Below are 18,611 nucleotides of genomic sequence, written 5' to 3'. Positions count from 1 at the left end.
ACCAACACTATGAAATACTATGATATGAAGATAAGATATTAATGAACTGGGATGGGGATGTCCCTCTAATCCCTAAATCCATGCACAGTAAGCCCTTCCTTGAATTGCTTGAATTACTATTTTCTTTTTTTTTTTTTAACATCTTTATTGGGGTATAATTGCTTTACACTGGTGTGTTAGTTTCTGCTTTATAACAAAGTGAATCAGTTATACATATACATATGTTCCCATATCTCTTCCTTCTTGCATCTCCCTCCCTCCCACCCTCCCTATCCCACCCCTCTAGGTGGTCACAAAGCACAGAGCTGATCTCCCTGTGCTATGCGGCTGCTTCCCACTAGCTATCTATTTTACGTTTGGTAGTGTATATATGTCCATGTCACTCTCTCACTTTGTCACAGCTTACCCTTCCCCCTCCCCATATCCTCAAATCCATTCTCTAGTAGGTCTGTGTCTTTATTCCTGTCTTGCCCTTAGGTTCTTCATGACCTTTTTTTTTTCTTAGATTCCATATATATGTGTTAGCATGCGGTATTTGTTTTTCTCTTTCTGACTTACTTCACTCTGTATGACAGACTCTAGGTCCATCCACCTCACTACAAATAACTCAATTTCGTTTCTTTTTATGGCTGAGTAATATTCCATTGTATATATGTGCCACATCTTCTTTATCCATTCATCTGTTGATGGACACTTAGCATTTTTCACAGAACTAGAACAAAAAATTTCACAATTTGTATGGAAACACAAAAGACCCTGAATAGCCAAAGCAATCTTGAGAAAGAAAAACAGAGCTGGAGGAATCAGGCTCCCAGACTTCAGGCTATACTACAAAGCTACAGTAATCAAGACAGTATGGTACTGGCACAAAAACAGAAATATACATCAACGGAACAGGATAGAAAGCCCAGAGATAAACCCACGCACATATGGTCACCTTATCTTTGATAAAGGAGGCAACAATATACAGTGGAGAAAAGACAGCCTCTTCAATAAGTGGTGCTGGGAAAACTGGACAGCTACATGTAAAAGTATGAAATTAGAACACTCCCTAACACCATACACAAAAATAAACTCAAAATGGATTAAAGACCTAAATGTAAGGCCAGACACTATCAAACTCTTTGAGAAAAACATAGGCAGAACACTCTATGACATAAATCACAGCAAGGTCCTTTTTGACCCACCTCCTAGAGAAATGGAAATAAAAACAAAAATAAACAAATGGGATCTAATGAAACTTAAAAGCTTTTGCACAGCAAAGGAAACCATAAACAAGACCAAAAGACAACCCTCAGAATGGTAGAAAATATTTGCAAATGAAGCAACTGACAAAGGATTAATCTCCAAAATTTACAAGCAGCTCATGCAGCTCAATATCAAAAAAACAAACAACCCAATCCAAAAATGGGCAGAAGACCTACATAGACATTTCTCCAAAGAAGATATACAGATTGCCAACAGACACATGAAAGAATGCTCAACATCATTAATCATTAGAGAAATGCAGATCAAAACTACAATGAGATATCATCTCACACTGGTCAGAATGGCCATCATCAAAAAATCTACAAACAATAAATGCTGGAGAGGGTGTGGAGAGAAGGGAACCCTCTTGCACTGTTGGTGGGAATGTAAATTGATACAGCCACTATGGAGAACAGGATGGACGTTCCTTAAAAAACTAAAAATAGAACTACCATACAACCCAGCAATCCCACTACTGGGCATATACCCTGAGAAAACCATAATTCAAAAAGAGACATGTACCAAAATGTTCATTGCAGCTCTATTTGCAATAGCCAGGACATGGAAGCGACCTAAGTGTCCAACAACAGTTGAATTACTACTTTCTGTAGAGAAATATATTGGCAGAAATTCACAACAATCTGGATTGTAAAATATTTGAGGTTTTGTTACTTTCAAGTACACTAGGCTAATGCTTAGTAAAGACCTTACTTTAATGAAAAGAAAACACTACGTGGTTTTTATTTTCATTTCACTAATTTGCACGTGAGTGGATTGTTAAAAACAAAAAGAAAGCAAAAAAAAAAAAACCCTGTCTCCTCCTCATTCCTCAAATTCACTACTCAATCAGGTCTGTAATCACCACCAGCAGGGCCCTTCATTTAAACCACTTAGGATTAGGGTATCACCAGGGTGACAGCTGTAACCACAGTAGTAAAAATCCAGATGTTTCATTATCAAGACTGAGGTTTCATGGCTTCAGCCAGTTATCTGTTTTCCTGCCTATTTTGTCCCTGCTTCTTCTCTTCCTGAGAAGTTCCTGGTTACTCTTATCCAGGCTGACCTTATACAAGTTACTTAACTTCTCTGTGAGCTTACTCAGTTTTTTCACCCATAAAATGGAGATCATTCCATCTAACTCACAATGCAGTTGTGAAGATTCAATGAGATAATGTACTTAAAGTGGTTAGCCAAGATCTGGAGTGTGGTTGCATGCATGATCATTTTCATTATTATGACTTGATAATGGACTTGCCCCAGTCTGCTCTCACCCCGCACTCCCCTTGCCAGTTGATAACCTCTGCACTATTTGGTAGGGTTTGGGTCTCCCCTCATCTTTCTCAGTTCTCAGAAGGAAGTTAATTTAAATTTCCACTGTTCCCCTGTCCCAAAGTACCAAGGTCTGATTTGAGAGCAATGTGCAACATGTGCTCAAAGCAAATAATTTGATGAAATGTGTTGTCCCCCAAAGTTGCCACAAAATAAGTCCATCATTTTCCCTCTCCCAATTTAAAATCACTCATTTTTCAATGGAAAGAGGCCACAAGTTTTGGATGATTCTGTTTACTAATGTCTAGTTGCAGGTGATGGTTTTCAAACTTTCCCCCCATTTTCTTTTATCTGTGAGGCTGTCAGGTTTAATCATCCCAAAGTCACAGACAAGGGAGCAGGCTCAGAGAAGACATGCCATTTGTCAGGGATCACAGAGATGATGGAATAGCTCTAGATCCTTTCTTACTTAGACTATATTGGAGTCAGCAAACTCTTACTGAAAAGAGAAAGATAGTAAATTTTTCAGGCTTTGTGGGCCACATTTGGCTTATGTTGCATATTCTTCTTTGTTATATCTTTACAACCCTTTAAGAATGTAAATATCTTAGTTCACATGCTATAATAAAACAGGTGGTGGACTGATTTGGCCTACAGGCCATAGTTTGTCAACCTCTGTACTAGAACAATTTTATTGACGTATTATTTGCTTTTTATTTTACACCCTGTCCCATGAACCAGATAAAATTTTAAATGCCTTCAGGTTTTACACCAGTTTTTGTTTTTGTTTGGGTGAGACAGTGGTGTGCATTTGTTTGTTCAACAGCAATTGAAGGACTTCTGATTCTTTTTTCATAGTTAATTCTCTTCCCAAAGGTTTTAAAATTAAATTTAGAATTTATAGGTCTCTAAACTAAGTGATTTTTCTGCCAAAAAGAGCTAAATAATTTGACTATATTTCTATGAAGAGTAAAAAAATGTCAGTCTAAACCCTTTGATTTAAAAATAACTTATGTAGTCTAAACTTGCAAGGATTTTGCATGGTGTCTTTTATTTCTAAAAATTCCTGGATATAAAAGGAGGAGAAAATGGGACTTCTGAGCTTCTTGGGCTAAACTTTACTACTTGTCAGCACTTTGAACTTAACCAGAGCATTTCAGAGTCTCTGAAAAATCCATCAACCCATATGAATAGCACACAAAGAAGTCAAAATGAATATGAGGAATTAAGTTCTTTCATCAACATTCACTTGTCTGACTATTTAGTCCTCATAACTTTTTTAGGGGTTAAAGATCATTTGCCATGTTGACTCAGAAAAAGCAACCAGGAAATCAATACCATGTTAATAAATATAAGGGTCACCCTGGGTGAAAATAAGTCATTTTTCAAATGTTATTGGCCTTAATCTGTTATGGGAATTGCTCTTCTTATGACCTAGAGTTATAGGAAATGTGGAGCTTCAGTAAGCCAGATGCTAAGGTGACCCTCTTCATAATCTATTCCATATGCTAATTGGTTCCCAAGCCCACTCATCTCTACAACCAGGTGGGTCAAAATCTTTTTGGCATAATGTTGACAAAAAACATATCCCACATGTTATGCATTACGAGATTGGCATCTACACAATAGAGACAGGGTCCATCCTTCTCCAACTTTCCCCAACCTTCCTTCAGGGAATTAGGGACTGGCTACAGCCAGAAGCTGGATACTGCATGTGCTCTATCAATTCCTGTGGGAGCATTTCTAAACCAAGCCCCAGTCGGTCTCTGCCTGCTCTATATAACCACATGTTTCTTCTTCATGGGCCTCAATGTCACCTTCCATCCTCTTTTGCATCTACCTACATTTCCTTAGTATTTTCCTCATTTCCCTTTAAATAAAATAATTACACTATGGGGCTTTTTCTGTGATGTTTTAAACTTGAATCTATCATATAATTCCATCCAATGACAATAACTAGATTCTATTTAAAAGAAATATATAACCCATCCATAATTCATATTTAAAAGAAAATGTATAATCCATATAGCATTTATCATCTATCGTTTTCCCCACTGGTGAATCCTTCTTCAGTTGCTAGTTGTGGTCTCAGTTATAATAGTCTCCTCTTCAGCAATTTCACTGTCCAGGCAAAATCAAAAACGAATACCATAGAAATCAGTGGTTCTCAAACTTTTATGTGCAAGAGAATCAGAAGAACTAGTTAAAAATACAGATCACCAAGTCCCACCCACGGAGATTCTGATTCAGTATGTCTGAGGTGGAGCCTGGAAATCTGAATTTTAGCAAGCTTCCCAAGTGACTCTGATATAAATGGTTCATTGGACAGGTACATAGCTTAACAGGTTAGGACTCTTTGGGAAATGTTCTGAAAATCATTGGGTAAAAGTTGGTCTGAGTTTGCTTAATGATGCCACAAGAGAAAAGTAATATATTAATAATTTATAAAATTACAGGTCTTATAGGTCAGTATATCCATCAGGGTTCTCCAGAGAAACAGACCGTTCATATTTCATATATATGTGTGTGTGTGTGTGTGTGTGTGTGTGTGTGTGTGTGTGTGTGTGTGTGTGTGTTTGTGTGTGTGTGTGTATATACTCTTGCCTATTTATATATATAAAGAGATTTAATTTAAGGAATTGTTTCATGAGGTTGTGGAAGCTTGATGTTTCCAAAATCTGTTGGGGGATTCTAGCAGGATGGAGACTCAAGAAAGAGTTGCAGTTCAAGTCTAAAATAGTCTGCTATAGAACCAGGAAGAGCAGATGTTACAGACGAAGTCTAAAGGCAGTCCGCTAGAGAACTCACTCTTGCTCAGGAAAGGTCATCCTTTTGTTCTATTCAATCCTTCAGCTGATTTGATGAGGCCCATCCACATCAGGGAGGGCAATCTGGTTTACTCAAAGTCCACCAATCTAAATGCAAATCTCATCCATAAACATTCTCAGAGAAACATCCAGAATAATGTTTGGCCAAATATCTGGGCACTGAGGTCCAGCCAAGTTAATACAAAATTAAACATCACAGGGAATCCAGTACAAGGGGTTGAGATTTGGGAGTCATGGGTTATAATGCTATAACCCTCTGATTATAAGATTCATCCACTTTCCAGCTTTAGCGCCATCTCTAGGATATAACTTCTAACATAAAAGTCCCGCCTTTAATAGGCAAACATGCCTATTGACTATAATGGTTTGGGGGCTGACCATACTCCTTCTCCTTCCCTCACCTGCTCTCTCTCACCAGGAGAGTGAGAGCAAAGATTTCTAAATAATTCTTTTGTCTAAGAATACTGTCAGTGACTTTGGGAACTTCTTCATTTAGGAATCAAAGGCCTCAACTTCTTTAGTATCAGGCTCTAACCAATTGCATAACCTGATTATAAAAAAAAAAAAGATATGCTTTGGAAATGAGTGTGAGGTTTTCTCATTACTTTAAATGTGTAGGTTGTACGCTGAGGATTCAGGAGGCTGTTTTACTTTCTCTGATATTTCACCATTTATTCATTCAATCACTTAACCTTTGTTAAGCTACTACCCTGTTCTAGGGTTTTGATGTGCTGGGCATGTTAATGCAAGTAAGACAGTCTCTAACCTCAAGTAGGTCAAAATACAATGAGAAACATACATACAGCAAAAATAATCATAACCATTTACTAAGGGTCTATTATATGATAGGAACCATGCTGTATATATTTTTTTAGACCTCACAAACTTGCTGAAGTGTAGTTAATCCCACTTTGAGAAAACTGAGTCTGAGTGGTTAAATAACTTGTCTAATCTCATAGCCTGTTTCTAAGAGACTGAGCTATAAATTCATTACTGCATATTTCTGACTCCATAATCCACAATCTCACTCTGCTATAGAATTATCACACAACAGAAGCCCAATAATTGTCAATAATTGTCATGCCATAGTCACCATGGCATGAAGAAAGAAACACAAGAATGACTGATTTGGAGAACATGACACTCAAACTGGCCCAAGTGAGCAAAATTTTGCCACACTGAAATGATAAGAAAGGGTAGTCTAAATAAATGCATCACCACACACACACAAAAATAGCATGGTAAAATAAAAGTGCCTATATTTAAATATCAAGGGGTAGCCTATTATAGCAGAATGTAGGGATGTAAAGAATAAAAATTCAGAGATGAGGCTCGGGATGTATAAAGTCTTAAATACTAACTTTTCCTTACAGGTATGGTGTGTTTTAAATTCAGAGTTTGCCATCACCGTGTGGATGGCTAACATCATAACACAAACAGCAGGAATTCAACTGTAGTTAGTATTCAACTGAGCTATTAACCTTTTTTTCCATTCAATCAGTATTTACAAGGGAATAGAAAGCTCTTAATTTTAAAAAAATGTAATAACATTAAAATCAACCTTTTCGTTAGTAACATGGTACTTCTAATTTTAAAAACATCAGGCTATCATAAAATGTTTAAAATAATACCTGTTTCAATGTAGGAAAATCTATCAAAAACAAGAGAAATTCACATTCACAAATTAAAGTGTTTTTTTTTTCTTTTAGGGTTCTAATAATGAAAGCAGTTTTATTGTGTAGGTATTTTTTTATTGTAAGCTAAAAATAAGTTGGTTGAACAAAGGCAAATCCTTTCTTATTAGCCCTTCAGTCCCCACGCTCAGAGGACTCCTCATCTCCTCTGTCATCTTTGCCCTAAACAATATTGCTGACAATTCCAGCACAAACACCAACAAGAAGTAGAAAGGCCAAAGGCCAGCTATTCAAACAAAGCCCTTCAACTTATTCTGTAGAGCTTTGATTTACTTTTGGGGTGCTAATTACAAATTCCAAACATATTCCAAATAACGGTTCACATCATTCAATTTGTGTTCTGTAATTAATTGACATCATATTTGATTTCAGTTTAATAACTGGCATTATAGAAACTCAGGCTTTAAGAGAAATGCCTGTATAACACATTATAAAATATTTCTAAAGCAAGGTTTAAAATAACTATCTCTATTCAATTCAAAAGCTTACTTGCTTCTCTTTAATCTTTAAGTCTTTAAGGTGAGAAACCATTAGTTCTTTTCCATCATTTACTTAATTGAGATTCAAAACACCCAGACTTCTGGAGGTTAGAGTTCTACAGAACTCATTTATAGGTACACCCTTTGTCTCAACTTCCTTCATAACTATGATTTTAAAATTCTACCAGATGATTGTTATATGTTTCCTTAATTATCAGAGGAAGCATAGGTCATTGATATTTCCTTTCAAAAGATATTTTCATAAATTAAAACTCTAATTTCTCAAGTCAATGCCAATAAAACTGGGTCCCAAGGACCTCCAAGGGAATATTGAGGAATTCTCTTTTGCTTTTAAAACGAACCTATATGGCCTAAACAGAAACACTGTTTTTTAAAGGTGATATCTAGCAAAACAAATGTCCTTGGTGTTTTGAGGGGCAATAAAGTGGGAAATGCATGCTCTGTACAGATATTCCAAATTTTCCTGGTATTTACATGTACATTCTAATAATGAAACTTCTGCAAGGATAGAAGGAGGAGGATATCCAAATGCCAACACAAGCAACTCTTATCAAAGCCTACACAGTTTTAGGAAGCATTGCCTACAAAAGAAGTTACTCCACACCAGAGCATTAACAGTCTAAAAACTCTTACAAGAAATTTATATTACAAGTCAAAAACCAGAATGACAAGCTCCAAGATATGGTCCACGTTCTTCATTTGCCCAGGAATTTTGCTGTATCAAACACTGATATACATAATTTAGCCATTACCTAGGGTTGAGAGGTGCATTTATTTTGTTTAGCATGGCATCAGACATCATCAGGTATTAGTGAGTAAACTGTATGCATGTGCCGCCACAGATATATACATGGATCTACAGGTTTAGAAACCAGGTGTGACATAAAACAAGTATATAGAGCTCTATCTGGATATGCAAATTGAATCAATAAAAGTTATTCACTCAACAGGAATTTTTTTTTCATAGAATGTTACAGGAGCTTGCCACTCTGTGAGGTTCTTTCCTGAAAGAATTTAGTTCTGTCCAAATCTTGGTTCTGTGTGTTTCCTCTTCTCTCCAGCATAGAGCAAACTTACCACAGAATCATCACAAAATTTTGTGGGCCTCTCAAATTTTTGTGTGCGTGTGATTTTGTTCATGTGTACATTTTCTTTCTTCCAAAATGCTAAGAGATTCAGTTTGCTCTCTTGAAAGCCTGCATAAATTCTTGGATTAAGTCAGTCAGATCAAATTGCCAGTTCCAAGTGTTGGCTAGAGCACCAGAACAAACACATTTGTGCTTGTGGAAAGTGTCCTGGGCGTTACTGGTCAGACCCGCTTTGGGTGTTGGCTTGGTTCCTCACATAGCACCTTGAGAAAGGTCCATACTTCTTAGGGGAAAAAAAATCCTCTTCAAAACCATCTATTCTTGAAAAAGTTAGGAGTTTTACTTATATTCTGAAAATGACTGATTGGTTTACCTGTACTAAGGGTACTAAGGGTACAAAGCATAAAGCTAAAGCATTTGTCCATCCAAATCTTCCTTGAGCATCTGTGCTAAGTGATGAGGATAAACAGATGAAATGGATATCTTTTCTCTCCTCTAACTGCTAAAATCTACTGGAAGAGACAGATACATAAACAGATAATTAGACTAAGTGCTATAAGGATATGCGAAACCCAAAGGAGGGGAGGATTTGTGTGTGTGTGTGTGTGTGTGTGTGTGTGTGTGTGTGTGTGTGTGTGTGGTTGTTTTTCCCCATCACTGGCATCTCTTTCATGAAGCCTCATGAGTCGGCAGTCAAACAAAGAAGTTCTGAATATGCATCTGGAAGCATCACACAGGGCTAAGGGCTTCATTGTACTGGGATTGAATAAGGTGCCGATTATGTAAGTATCATTACCTGCCTGTGTTGAGCTCTGACTATTTCTAGCACATTGCTAAGAACGAAGGCTTCTCAGTGGCAGTGTCAAGGAAACTGTTGGAGGTTGCCAGTCATTTTAGAGAAATGCCACAGAACACTGCGTGCCAGATGGCTACTGATGAAAGTGGTGAAGGTTCATGCTTGGAAATGAAGTCCAACTCCATATTTGGTCCTTCTTTCCTTCTTCCTTTTTTGAATGCATAAGAGAGCACAAACTCAGTCTTATTCTACTCTTGCCACACAAAATCCCCATTATCCTTTCTTCTTTTAATAAGGTCCTGGAGAGATGGAGTCAAGTTAAATCCGCTTTATTCCCAAAGCCTCAGAGGCCCCAGAATCCTGTCTCTCCCTCAGCCAGGCCTTTTCTCTTTTACCTCTTCTTATTCATGACTGCCAGAAACGACTGTCAATGGAACCCACGCAGGGTCGACCTGCCAAGGACTAAAGTTTCTGTGAGGTAGGTTTTTCCCATCTCAACACCTCATGGAAGGGGAAAAAAAGAAAAGCCCCACTGGAAATGTTTTCTAATGGTTCTGCTTTGGGGAAGAAGTTCACCTTGTCTCTACTGAGGACATTCCCCACAACCAGAGCCCTGGCCACTTTGTCTTTCTCTGACCAGTGCATAACATTAGGAATAACTCTTTCTTCCTAACTTCTAATGTCTCACATGGAAGGGGCTCCACCAGGATAACAATCCTAGTCTATGTCCCCAACTCTTTCCATTCTACCCCAGGAAAGTGAAGTGGTAAAGGGAAAAATAAACTGAGGCTGCTTCTCCCCAAATCTTCCAAGCTGGGGGCCAAGTCACCACTGTTCCTCCATGCTGGGGCTTAGGTGGGTGAGTCTGCTTGGTGGGGGCTCAGTATCAGTAGGCTGTCTTGCCTAGAGTCATACAACCACTGTCCAAACTACAGTTTTATCATAGTAAAGGTGACATTTTGGTTCTTTATCTGTTTTTAGGTCCTGTCAGAGACCTTCTGCAGGTGAGAAACAGTGATATGAATTCTAAGAAGACAGACTTCACTCCGAGTAGGTTTTTAATGGACAAAAGCATTAGGTTGCCTTCTGTTCCTCGCCTTGGAGGTAGAGGAGGGCTCACTAGGAGAAAGGGAAATGGCAACAGATTTCTCAGTCCATCTTGAGGGCTATAAGAAAGCCCTGAGATAGGGCAGAACAAGTTAGGAAAACTACTTTTTGATGGCTTTAACTTGATTCTTGTCCTTTAGGGTAGGTAAAAAAAACATTCTGACATTCACATATTCTGGGCACATAACTGCCTTAGGTCTCTCCCTTCCTCCTACCTACCATGTTCTCATAGCTACATCTACAAAAATCCCTCCTAAAACTTTCTAAGAAGTGTTCTCTAGTCTCTCTCTTCTAATTTTCCACTGTGCTTGCTCTAATCACATTTGAATGAATGAAGGGCAATGGTTTTTTAAAAATGGAATATCCCTTGCTTGCCCATCTGTATAAGAGAGATGGAACCTTCCCTGATCTTCTTTAGGGTTACTTTTCCTCTGCCACATTGAAATGTCTTGGGGACAACAGAAGCTCAAAAGCTCTTCATCCAATAGCTTAATAAAAAGTGTGAAGATCAAAGCAGCTCAGAGATCAGCAACTTGATTTTCATCACACTGGACTTCGCTTTGCATTGCCTTGGACTTTGGGGTCAGCATAAGGTCTGTACCATTTAGGCTTGAAGTCTTTTCATTTGGGCCAGAGAGCCGGACCGCCCAGCCTGAGACCAGGTCTCCACCAACACGGGATGGTGAGGCGGAGGGCAGTGTTCCAGGCAATTTGGAAGAACAGAGACTGAGCTTGGCTAGAAAAGACCTGAGAAAAGCAATTTTGATGCCTGGATAATCGCCCCCGTTGCTTGCAAAGCATGCCAGTGGAAACCTGTCCCAGGGGTTCCAAGCTTAGAAAGTAAAGTGATTGAAGCTCAATCCAGAATGGGGGTTAGTGAGGCAATTAAGCAGGGGAGCAAGTGGGGCCTTTGCCTGGAGCAACTTCTGTTCCATCAGTTGAGAGAATTTACTTGCCCTCAAAGGAAGGTTATTTCAGCACCTGGCACCAGAATTCTCAACATATGAGCTAAGCAGTCTCCTTTGATCTGCACTTACTAGTTCCTGGATTATCAGGCAGTAACCAAGGGAATAAACATGTTCTCCAGCTGCACTTGGCCTCTGGGCTGTGATCAGCTCTGAAGGTTGCAGCTCCCACATGGTTAGCCTACTTTGTATACAGGTTCACTCATCAGGGTTCTTTTCCAAACACCCAGTTGAACAGAATTCAGTCACCTCTAAGGTCAGCTTACATCTATACCTATGCTGTAGGTTACTTTTAGCTTATCACCTTTTCATTTCCTAGCCCTACAATGATGACTCCAGTGATACGATGCCATCCACAGAGATTCAGGTAATACTTTTTTTTTTTTTTTTTTGAGAGAGAGGAACTTGTATTCACTCAATCCTGCATTCAAATCTCAGTTCTGTGACTCAGAAAAGGAAACACTGACTTCTCAATTTCCTTACCTTAAAAAAAAATAGCAAGATATAATCTCGTAGATTTGTTATGAGGACCAAATGAAACATTTTATGTCAAGGACCAAAACAGTGACTGGCACACAGTAATTATAAAATAAGTGATCACTCCCTTCCTTAATCCTCTTCCCCAAGCAGGCCCTGGAGAGCTGTTCTAGACCAGCAGTTCCATTCCCGTGGTGTGCTCATGAGAGCCGATTGTTAATTTTTTAGGAGTTTTGTGAGACAGTTGATATTATGCCAAGAGCTTGAAATTGGCCATGATGGGAGTATTCACATCAGAGAGATAAGCAGACACTTTAATCAGGCCTTCCACCCACCGACCCAGAGATCTGATTTATTAGCACACCACCAGTGGTTCTCCAGGTGCTGGTCCTGCAACACCAGCAAGGAGGTCACCTGGAACCTCTTAAAAATGCAAATTAACCAATCACATCCCAGCCCTGATGAATCACAAATTCTGGGGGCAGGGTTCAGAAATCCATATTTAATTCTCTTAGTGAGAGTTGTGCCTGGCATGTTCAGTGACTAGCAGGGAAATAAATCAGTGTGGCTGGAGGAAGTGAGCTGGAGGGAGAGTAACAAGAGGATATGGGGGGTGGTGGGAAGCAAGTTGCAGGGAGCATTACAGACCACCATAAGCATTTTGACGTGTGTTGCAAGGGATAAGGAAACCACTGGAGGGGTTTGAGCAGAACATAATGTCCTTAAATCTCATTTAGAAGGATTCCTCTGACTGCTGTGTTAGGAATAAATGGTGGGGAAAAGGGTGGTAAGAGAAGACAGTGGATTGAACCAGGGGGACAGAGACACATGAGGTAAGAAGTGGTTGGCTTCCAGATATATTTTGGAGATAGAGCCAAGAGCATTTGTTGTTGATGGTTTAGATGTAGAGAGTGAGAGAGAGGAGTCAAGGATGACTCAAAAGTTCTTTAGCCTGATCAACTGGAAAGATGGATTTTCACTAAGATACAGAAAAGTTGGGCTGATGGAAGATAGAAGGCTGAGTTTAGGAAGTCTATTAGACATCAAGAGTAAGTGTCAAGGAGATCATTAGCAATAAATCTGGAGTTTGGAGGAGAGGTTGGGCTGAGGATTTAACTTTGGAAGTCATCACCTTCCAGGTGCTATTTGATGAGTTGGGATAATATAGTGAACGCACTTAGAGAAAAGTAGGACCTGGCCGTGGAAGGTGTAGAGGTCTGGAAGAGGCAAAGGACACAGGGAAGGGGCCATCAATGAATATTAGTGCTACACAAGTTATGGAAGCACTCAGAGAGTTGAAATAATACATTGCAAGTAGCTATAGAACTTTAGCTGGTGTAACATCGTCTTCATCCATGGCCTCCTAACTTAAGACACTGGACTCTGAAGGCAGTGTGAGCTACATGTGAAGGGTGACCCTACTAAGCCAGTCTGCTCTTTCTTCACCCCCTACCATTGGTGGGGCTGGCTTCTCCCTAGGGAGGAGAAGAGTCGTTACCACAAGCTAATCACAGCTGGCAATAGGCTCAGCAAGGCCAGTCTGGAACTACATCTGTGTTTGTGAATGTTTTTGCTTTATCAAAAGGAACATGTAATTATCTTAAAAATATAATTTTCCATCTTTAACATAAGCTGGAACAGTCAAACCTCCTTAAGCCCAGAGCGCTTTTACAAGGACAGTTTATTCAATTACCTTTTTAAGCTTTTAAAAGTCTCTGACTCATTTGAGCAAGTGGGGGAAAAAGACAAAACATCAGTATCTTGCTGGAAAAATATTGTGGTTATTGGCACTGAAACAAAAATAACGCTATGATAAGGGCATTGTGTTCCCCAAATCAAGTGTACACCTCATCTTTTTCTTAAGAAATCTTCCTGCACTGGGGACTTCAGGAACCGTGAATGTTTACAACCTACATGATGTACCCTTGGACAAGTTCATCTCTCTGAACATTAGTTCCCTTCTGGATAAAATGAGGATAGTAGTACCTATACAATAATATATGCGTGGGAAGCAACCAACACAATGCCTGATGCTCAGTAACTCCCTTTCCATTGGCCTTAAAACAAACATGACACATGTAGCTGGAACAATCATTCCATATTGAAAGAACTGCTGCTGCTGTCTGTCTACCCCATGCCTACCTCAGAGTCCCTCTCCAATCTCTACAACAATACAAGATGTACTTGGGATCGTTTTGCCAAAGATGGGCACTCTGACTTTGTTGTTTATTTGTACAGAATATCAGGACACAGCCTCATCAAAACAACTGTGAACAAAATGTGAAATGGCTTTTTTAAAAATTACATTGATGTGCAAAACAGATATCACTGATCTACTTCGACCATGGCCTTCGCCTTAACTGAAGCCCATCTTCAAGAGAGAGGTTAGGGATGTCTATTTCCCACATTATTTGAGTTTTTCTGAACTAAAAATTTAGTGCTTATTTTTGTACCCTAGTCAAAACATATGGGTCAAAAGGCATCTTGCTATGGACACATGCTAATATCATTACACATGTATCCAAACCTATGAGATGTATAACACCAAGAGTGAACCCTAATGTAAACCGTGGATTTGGGTGATAAATGATGTGTCGGTGTTCATCAACTGTAACAAATGTACCACTCTAGTGGGGGAGGTTGATGATGGGCGAGACTATGCATGTGTGGGGCATATGGGGGACCTCTGTAGTTTCCTCTTAATTTTGTTGAGAACCCAAAACTGCTTGAAAAAATAAAACCTATTTTAAAAATTTTAAAGCAAAACTAAATTATATTTAATAAACAAAATTTTAAAAAGTCATCCTGAAGTAGCACATACCCACCTTTGTGGTCAATAGGGAGGCTCAGTGATATCCAGGGAAATAGTTCTCAAATACTGAGTCGAGTTTATGTAAACAGCCTTGCTCAAGGTAGAAAGCCATGGGATGGCCTCCTCAGGGCTGAGGGTCTGAGTAAGAGCTGGCTGAGCCTCCCGACCACAGGTAGGACTTGGTATGTGAATCACTTTAAATGCAGTTTTGCAAAGTAGTTATTTCTCCCATATATCAGACTTCCCCAAGGGAAACCTTTCATCTTACTTCATTCTGGATCCTTCTAGAAACTTTGTTAAAAATGAAAAAATATCATAGCAAGCAACAAGAAATAGGGCAATTACAGTCACTATCTTCTGGGAGAATGTATCCAAGGCAACCTGGATTCTACCAGCACTGAAGAAAATTCAGGCAAGTTGTTTCTCAGCCCCTCTCTTTCTTGAACCTCTCCTGACTTAATTTCTGTGACTAGTGTTCGCTTGGAGTCCCTCCCACTTTTCTGACAGGCAAGTGAGTCCCCAGTGAGGTCCTCTGTCTCTACCTACCTCTGAAATGTGGAGACACCTCCACTTTTCCCATGCTTCACATTCTTACTCTCATGTTCCCCCTCCCAGACACAGTCACCTGGGTTTCTCTCGGGGTTGCTGGGGTTTCAGGAAATGGTGCTGGACCCAAGAAAGGGGAAGACCTGTTGTGGAAATTTGTATTGATAGTAAAGGGTAGCAGGCTTGAATGGGGGAGCCTTGCCTGAACTATAAGTGCAGAGAAAATTAAGAGCTAATTCTTTTTTGTTGCACTGATTTCAGTTACTATTTATATGCTGAGGAATTCTCCAAATCTATATCTCTAGCATAATACCTCTCACAAGCTTCATAGCCTTATATCTCTACCTGGATGTCTCACAGGGAACTCAAACTAAAAATGTCTAAAATCACAATATTCATCTTCTACCTTCAAACCTATTTCTCATTCCGTTTTCTAGGCTTTTTGTGGGACCACCATCCATCTAGTTATCCAAGACAGAAACGTATTTCCAATCTCTCTCACTCCCATTCCCCAAATCCAATGAGAAATCTTATAAATTCACATTCCAAATGTTTTGTGGATCCATCACACATCTCCACCGTTAAGTCAAAGCATCAAGGAGTTCTAGAAGCTGCACTGATCTGGCCCCAGGCTAGCCCTAGTGATTAAATCCAGAATACATAGGTGTCTTGTAAGGACCTCTCAAGAGACTCATCACCCTTCTAGCCACATACATTTTCTCCTTCCAGTAATTAGTTTTTACTCCTATAGTAAAGTCCTGGGCATTTTTAATTTTCTTTGGTATTTTATATTCTTCTAATCCTCCCAGTTTCTCTTTTGGCATGTAATCAACTCTTAAGAATTCCAGAATTCAGGTCTTTGCTAGGCCAATAACATCATCATCCGTTAGCTGCAGCCTCATGACTATCATAAGTTGCAATGTAGAGGTTCCCAATGCCAAGAGCAGACACAGCCTTGGGCTCTCTGAGCCCTGGGAGGACACCATCACAGACGACATATGCATAAAACTAGGGCAAATGCTGGAAAAAGTTATTAGGCATTTTCTAATTCTACAAAGACTCTAGGAGTCCAGTTCCTACTTGAGAAATAAAAAGATAAACAATTTGGAGATAAGCAGAGGTTGGGAGAAAGGAAGGACACAGCACAGGGACATCTTCATCCCAATCAACAGAAAGAAAATCAGGAAACGACTGTCAATTGTCATGAAGTTAAGACATCATTTCATGGTATTGTCCCTCTGGCTAGGCAGTAGGGACAGATAGACAGAGCTGCAAATAAGACCATGACTGTTGTTTCAGCAAGTCTACAGTACAGAGGGAGATGAAAACAAGGAAACAAGCACTTACAAAGCAGTGTTATTAGAACTGTAATGAGTGTGATGGGGATAGTCTCTTACTAGCTACATGAAGAAATTTAGACTTTGTCATGTTTTGTGTCTTAGAAATATCACTGTTTGGTGGAGAGAATAGATTACAGTGGGAGAAAACTACAGGAAAGGTTATTTATTAAGAAGCTCATTGTAATAATTTAGATGAGAAATTATGGTGGTTTATACAAGAAGACTAGCAATGGGATGTAAATAAGTGATTGTGTTAAAAAAATATTTAGGAGTTAGAATCAATAAGACTTGACGATTACATGTGAAGGTAGAGGATACAGAAATGAAGAACGACTCCAGGTGTCTGACACTGGCAATTTGTTGGGTGGGAACAGCATTCACTATTATCAGAAACTAGAGAGAAGAAGCACGTTTGGGGAATGGGAACAGAGAAGAAGCATAAGCTGGGTTCCTGATACATTAAATTCCACATTTTTGCAGTGTATTCAAGAGGAAGTATGCAGTAGGCAATTAAGTATGGAAGTTAGAAAAGTGATCTGGACAGGAGGCAAAACTTAGAGTCAAGAGCATATAATAGTGAATGGAAGTAGATGGTATCTGCCACGGAGAGGGTGGGAGCTAAGACTCTGAGACTCTTGAACAGGACACAGGAACTGGTCCTTGTAGAGGAGACTAGAAGATGCCTACAGAGGGAAGGAGGAGCACTGCTGTGGCCTGGCAAGCAGGATCTTCTCAGAAGGAGGGAGTTTACAACAATGCGCTGCTAAGTGAAGATGTTCAAAACACATTACACGAAAAGAGCACGATGAAGGATATGTGTGGCATGACCTCCTTGTAATTTTTTCATATTGAATCTGAATTGAATATTTCTGGAAGGGCATATAAGAGACTGTCAAAAAAGGTCCTTAAGAAAGTAAGGCTGGAGAGTCATAGACAAGAAAAGGGGACTGTAAATTACCACCTAGTGTACCTCCAGTATCGATGGAATATTTTACCTTGAGTGTGTATTATATTTTATATATTTTCAGTTAATTTAAAAAGATGAGAGTGATCAACAGTACCAATGGTGCAGAGAAATAAAGTAAAATCAAAATGAAAAATATTCATTAGCTTTGCAACAAGGAGGTCATTAGTGAGTTGATGGAAGGCTTTTCAGGGGAGTGATGGGGCTGCATTTGTGGATGGTTGTTTTGAAATGGGAGAAAAGCAGGAGAAAATCTGTGGAGATAACTCATTCTGGAAGACTGGTTATAAAGAGAAAGCAAAAGATAGGGCAATTACAGGAGGGGGCATAGAGTTCAGGAAGGGGATTTGTTTAATATGTTGAGTTTAGAATACTTTGACATCTTGATAGGACTCACCTCATTATTAAGGGGAGCGGGGACTTGAGATAGTCATCTCAGAGGGCTAGGAAGGGATGGGACTTGGAGAAAAGGTTTAGGAATTAACCTTGGACAGGAAGAGAGATACCCCTCTCACTGCTACAAAAAGAAAAAGTGAGAAGGAAAGAGTAGAGGCAATGCAGATAAGTCTGCAGGGTTGCTAGCAGTAACACTCACCAGTATCTTAGGCTTTTGAAATTTCCCTCAGTGCAATAAAAATGTGATCAAATTCCATGCTGCAGGCCTATAGCAGAGTAGAGTTTGAATATTGATATCTATGATAGAAACATATTATCTCTTTAATATCTTCACCGTGCAAAGCAAGTACGTGCTAATAAAAGATCTTACGTACAATTAGCGGTTTTGAAGGATTATCATTTATATCTGAATAAGTTGTATGAATTATAAGTTGTCTAATCATTCTTTATTTACACCCAAGAAGTCATGCAATGAACACGGGAACCTTCATTTATTTTATGAGTAATGCTGTGAGTTTCTTGAGGGCAGAGTTTGTCTTCTTTGTCTTTATGTCCTTGTTTTCAGCCAGGGCCCAGCACAG

This window comes from Balaenoptera acutorostrata, chromosome 2 (assembly GCF_949987535.1).
Source record: "Balaenoptera acutorostrata chromosome 2, mBalAcu1.1, whole genome shotgun sequence".
Classification (NCBI taxonomy): Eukaryota; Metazoa; Chordata; class Mammalia; order Artiodactyla; family Balaenopteridae; genus Balaenoptera; species Balaenoptera acutorostrata.
Note: the sequence above shows the minus strand (reverse complement) of the source record.